Source organism: Acanthochromis polyacanthus, chromosome 14 (genome assembly GCF_021347895.1).
Source record: "Acanthochromis polyacanthus isolate Apoly-LR-REF ecotype Palm Island chromosome 14, KAUST_Apoly_ChrSc, whole genome shotgun sequence".
NCBI classification, from domain to species: domain Eukaryota; kingdom Metazoa; phylum Chordata; class Actinopteri; family Pomacentridae; genus Acanthochromis; species Acanthochromis polyacanthus.
In genome coordinates, this window is record NC_067126.1 from 22650566 (window position 1) to 22656578 (window position 6013).

The following is a 6013-nucleotide window of genomic DNA, read 5'->3' on the forward strand; positions in this document are numbered from 1 at the left end:
AAAATGCTTTTCTATCAAAAATAAGGACATTTCTAAGTGACCCCAAACTTTTGAACAGTAGTGTTTAAACACTCTGCTGTGTTACATCTTCTTGCAATACAGTCTTTCCTCTAAAAATTGCTTCAAATATCCAGTTGCTGAGAATCGATAAGAAGCAAAGGTGGCTGTTTTGGAGAACAGCAGGGAGATTTTCTTATGTTTCACTTTGGCATGTATTTTGTGTAAGAGCTGAGGTGATGCTACAAATAGCTAAATAAATCAAGCGATACCAGAGAAAGTCTTGAGTGGAGGTCAGGTCAGGTCAGGTTGGGGAACCCGTGCAAGAGCACTTTGCCTTGTCAACGACTGTTGTCTGTATGCCAGAGAGTCCGTTTCAGCAACCTCCGAAAAAGCACTCATTGATTGTTCGGGGTGAACTCTTCTCTTGCAGGTTTTGTCTGGCTGGGCGGAGCCTACAATCAGCTAACCTGGTACACCTGGCCAGTGTCCCTGGTTGAAAAGCCCGCCTGCTGAGCCAGATCCCTCTCTCTCACATCCAACCACACATGCTGTTGTTCTTTGTTTTAGTTTGGTTTGTTTTACCCTGACAACATGCACCACACATTGACCACTGCCATCATACACCTTCACACATCACTGATGCTTACTATCACACATTGTCATTGTTTTTTTGTTTTTTTCAATAAATCACTGTTGGTTACAGTAAAACTTCTCTGTGCATCTCTTCCTTTGTTGTGACCTAAATGCCAGTCATAACACCAGTGAATTAGTCACTTTTATGGCAGTGCTCGCCTCCCTGTGCTCACCAAAACAATCCTTTAATTTGAGGGGACACTGTTGCTGCATCCTGGCCTTAGCTCCACACAATATGATTGTGATTGGTTTAAAGAAATACAAATATACAAAGCAGAATGACAATAAAGTGTAGCCAGATCCTTCTACATCACCAAATGGTCTGGTTACTGCCACGGTGTCTGTAGTAAAAGTCTTCAATACAAACATAGTGACGCCTTCCTTTCTTGTTATATAGCAGATGACCATAAAGCTTTTTCACATTTCTCAGACTTCTCTAAGGAGATCGTACCCACTCACCCAAGTTACATCACGACAGAACAGGACTTCAGGGTGGAGAGTGAGAACGAAAGAGGAGCCATTCTCAGAAACAAGCAGTTAATTTCTGCATCAAAATGATAGAGTTCTGTGATATTTTCTTGAAAGTGGATGCCATAGATTTACAAAGTTGCAGTTTATTTTAAGATTTACAAATAGAGTTCTGGTTAGTTAGTCATTATTTAGAAAACAAAAAGGCTATTTTTGTTGAAAGAATCTAAGATTTGTTGGGAGTTTTTTTCTCAGAAAGTACACAACATAGTGGTATTAGCCTGGACATGATTACTGCAAGTGATTCTCAAAGGAGCCATTGAAAAAGAAGCAGAGCCTCTGACAAAGAGTCAGAAATTCAAAGACTAAAAATTTGCATAATTTTGTAAAAACTTGTAAAGAAAAGCTGCTGGGCTTCTGGCAGGCTTCAGAGATAGCACAGGGTCAGATGATCTTTAAGTTTTTGCTGCTTGTGTTTAAAGCTTTTAATGGGCTGTCTGCTCCTTGGTTTTTTGAACTCCTACCCCAAGGTCCTCTGAAATAGACCTCCTAGCTGTTCAGGTCTGTTGCTAGAGGGAGATCTGGTGTTTAAGGTCACAGCCTCTAGATTATAGAACAGCCTCCCACAGCATATCAGGTCTGCTTGTCTGTTTTTTGATTTGTCCATATTGTTTTATTTTTGCCATTTATCATTTTAGTATGCAGTTGTTTGAATCTCAAAATGAAGGATGTAAATTAGCTCTTAGCGATTAGCATTAACCACTTTAGGACACAGCATTTCTATATTCAGTGAATGCACTATCCTTTGTATTCATTCTCTTGTATATTCAAATACTGTACAGTTTCAGGCTGGGGTCACAGACATGTTTGTTACTATCCAGTGATTTTATTGTGCTCTTATGTTTTGACTTTGTAGCAAAAAAATAATTTGTGGCCATAAAACATGGTTCTTAAACTTATAAGATCAAAGGAAGGGGTCATAACATAAAACTTTAAAAGAAACACAGACTTTTTATTTTAAGTTCTCTCTTTTTGGTATAGTTTCATCAGAACCCAACAAATCCACAGTTTTCTTTGGATTCCCTTTGAGCAAGCACTAGGCGACAGCGGGGAGGAAAAAAACTCCCTGATAGCAGGGAGGGAAAAACCTCCGGCAGAACCAGGCTCAGGGAGGGCGGCCATCTGCCTCGACCGGTTGGGGTGAAGGAAGCACAACAGAGATCCTGCTGTTTGTGCTGAGCTGAAACACAAAAGCAAATTAACACTTAAACACAGAAATGGTGCAGTAGAGTGTTTAAATTCATCTTTTCATTCCAAGGAATATAACTCAAGGTATCAGGATGTCACTGAGTTTACAGCTGTAACAGTGTCTGTCGAGACATATTAATTTAGAATGGTTATATGGAGTTAACCAGAGCTGCTGTTCTTTCTTTTCCTGGGTCTCACTCTTCTGTTTGGGGCTTTACGTCAACTCACCTCGGACTGATCCTTCCATGTTTGATCATCCTGGGGCTTCTCTCACTGGCTCTTTGTCCTACAAAAGTTTGAAATCGTTCCTCTTCCTTATCGTCTCTGGGTCTCAGGGTTCACTTATGGTGGCTTCTGTCCCTCGTCGTCACACTGGGGCCCTCTTTCCAGTCCTGGAGTCATTCAATATCCCTCCTGAAAGAAAACAAAGAAAACAACACGGCAGAATCTCCATCCATCCATTGTCTATACACCGCTTTATCCTCACTAGGGTCGCGGAGGGTGCTGGAGCCTATCCCAGCTGACTCGGGCGAAGGCAGGGGACACCCTGGACAGGTCGCCAGTCTGTTGCAGGGCTACATATAGGCTACAGACAAACAATCACCTACACATTCATACCTACGGGCAATTTAGAGTTATCAATTAACCTCAGCATATTTTTGGACTGTGGGAGGAAGCCGGAGTACCCGGAGGAAACCCACGCATGCACAGGGAGAACATGCAAACTCCATGCAGAAAGATCCCAGGCCTGAATTTGAACCAGGATCTTCTTGCTGCAAGGCAAAAGTGCTAACCCCTACTCTACTGTGCAGCCCACGGCAGAATCTGATCCTTTTTTTTTTTTTTTTTTTTAAAAAAAAGACTATATTTTTGGGAGCTTGTTTGACTGCTGACATCTTAAAAATATCAATCAGACAGCCAACAGCATGAAGAGTGTTAAATCAGCATGAAACTCACCTTTGATGCAGCAAGCTGGGAATCTATGTGGCATACAACTCCTCTGGCAGTGAGGATACCACAACACCAATACTTACCTCTCTCCAGCCACCAGTTTTAGCCCCCCAGAAATCTTGCCCAAGTCCCTGGAGCTTGGAGGGCAGCTAAAAGCAGCTAGAAGCGCAGAGGTGGAGGACTCATGGGTAGCAGTGACACAGGACAGTGTGTAGCTGCAAGTCTGTGAGCTGACAACCACTGAACTATGACATACCGATATGCATCCAGGCGGGCCTGGGCCAGTCTGGGTACAAACCAGTGAGAAGTCACCCTCCGAGCCTCCACCTCAGAGCTTCCACCCACCAAGTCTGCGAGCCGGCGAGCTAAGCGTCTCCGAAGAGTTCGCTCAGTGTCGACAAGCAGCAGAGCCGCAAACCTACGAGCTGCCAACCAGACGAGTCTGATCCAGCGAGCCGCAAGCTGGGGATCCGCATTCCGGGGAGGTTGGCGCAAGAGAGTCACGACGCTGTAAGCTGCAGCCCGGAGAGCTGCATCCCTACGAGCGCGGCGACTGCGGACTGGGGGCCTGGGAGCTGGAGCCCAGCGAGCCGGGGGGCCTCAGGCGGGCGGCGCGGATGGCTCTGATAACAGAAACAAGACAACATTTCAACATTTGCTTCATGAACTCACATCAAATCATCATGAATTTACTGGTCATCAAATAATTCACTTTATATGAGAACAACTCATCAAAACTGAGTTCAAAGCCGGAGGCTGGAACTATGGGCTATCAAATGCACAGTGTGTTGTTGGAGCTGACATGGACACTGTGCTTCTGTTAACTTTACCACACACCTCAAATGAAAGAGCACCACAGATAAAGACTGAATGAAAACAATGCAGCAAAAAATACACACATCTGTGCCATGAGGCTATCTAGTTATTCACAAACTTTAGAATTCATTCTCATACTCACTGCAATAAAACAGAGATAGTCAACCAGATGCAGCACACACAACCACATGCGTAATTACGCACGCTGAACCCTGCCCACTTCGACTCAGTCATGCATAAGTAACAACAGCCCGTCTCCGAAATAAACACACAAATGTGTTCAGTGTCTTATTATTCTACAGGTTACAAACTGGGAAATCAGTAGAACGGCTCTGTGTTTGACTCGGACCTAAAACACATAGTGATAAAATAGCGACGTGGAGTTTCAGGTTCCTCGATGACAAATGACAGATTCAACACAACAGCTGTTTTTCCGCTATCGGACACTGAATTGAGTTCAGCTCTGAGCTCAGAACAACACAAATCTGACTGTGTTTTAAACAGCATCTCAACATAAGTTCGCGTACAGGATCCTCACAACTTGATGCACTTGTTTATATTTGCGCGTTCTGACGCCCTGACGTTTCCCCCTCACGGTTCTCCGAGCAGTCCCTTCTCCATGGTTACCAAAATCTGTATTTTTGAAAAATGGCCCAGTCACCATCTTCTATCACTAATTTCTAACCCAAATTTCAACAAAATTATTCACCTTAAACAATCAAAATAAGTTATTTTTGTACCCCTCAAGCCTCTGTAACTTTGTTAATACATCCCTCATATCTCCAGGACTTTTCATAAAAGAAAACTCAGAATTAACAATTTTACACCACGTGAATGTCAGTATTACTCAAATTAGGTAATTTCAAAGAGTCAACAAATACTCCATTTCATCATTCATGATCAAAATCATCAAACATTCACTTAACAAATTCTATATTCATCTAATTATTATTTTTTTTTATTTTGTTAACTGGAGTAAATAAGTGAATTAGGCCCATGAAGCCTAACCCTAACCCATGAAAAGGAGGAATGAAATTTCCTTACCGGCATGCTGATTCTTGGGTCTGCTGGCCTCCAAATAGCAGGTGATCCTCTCTGACTGTCAGGTGATCTCTCCTAAAGGATGGATCCCTTCTTCTTCTTTTTCTTTTGTTCTTCTTGTCTTCTTCTTCTTTTCTCCTTAAAGGTTGGTTGTTCAGATGCTTTCCAGCGTTAGCTCTCCAAAGATCGCAGCTTTCCAGCGGTCAGGTTATTTTGCAAAAGTCCTCAGAGTCCAAATGCAAAAAGAGACAGAACTAAGGTCTGCAGGCCTTTTATAGGCTTCTGATGACTTTCAAACAATGCACATAGAAGTGTTGCTATGGAGCTGAATGGATGATCTATACTGATCATTTATCTGTTCCATAGCTGATTTTCTTCTCCCCCATGTACGTTTCTATTGATCACACTGATCTCTGCTTGGAAGAACTGGCAATTTTTTTCATTTAATTTTATCTTTTAGGTCGAGTGTGCGTTTTCCTTACTAATCATTGATATTTTCCAAACTGGTATAATGTAAGACGATTTTAAAACGATTTTAGGCATTTTTGAACTCTGTTCCCCCAGTAGTTCTGTGAACTAAAATGTAGCTTGCCTTCACTTTGAGAGACCTACATTTTTCTGGATAATTTTCTCAAGTATTAAGGAAAAGGTAGCTGCATGTTCATTGAAACTGACAGCCACAAAATGCTTCTACAGCTAACAAGTCTTATCTTAAATGCAGAAATATTTTCTTGTCAATAACATGTTCCATCAACACTAAATACTGTGATAATGCATTTTTGTGATTTGCAGAATGCAAACTTTACTTTTCTACAGAGGTTAGGACAGAGAAACTTGTGCCAATACAAGAGCTGCA

The 6013-nt window shown here is 42.2% G+C and overlaps 1 long non-coding RNA gene across 1 annotated transcript; it reads right to left on the reverse strand.

Moving 5' to 3' along the window:
• Positions 1 to 2086: 2086 nt before the first annotated feature.
• On the reverse strand, positions 2087 to 3917 carry LOC127537025 (uncharacterized). The gene is made up of 2 exons (XR_007946326.1): positions 2578 to 3917; positions 2087 to 2341 (listed from the first exon to the last, which is right to left on the reverse strand). It is a non-coding gene; the product is annotated as an uncharacterized LOC127537025 (long non-coding RNA).
• Between the last annotated feature and the right edge of the window lie 2096 nt (positions 3918 to 6013).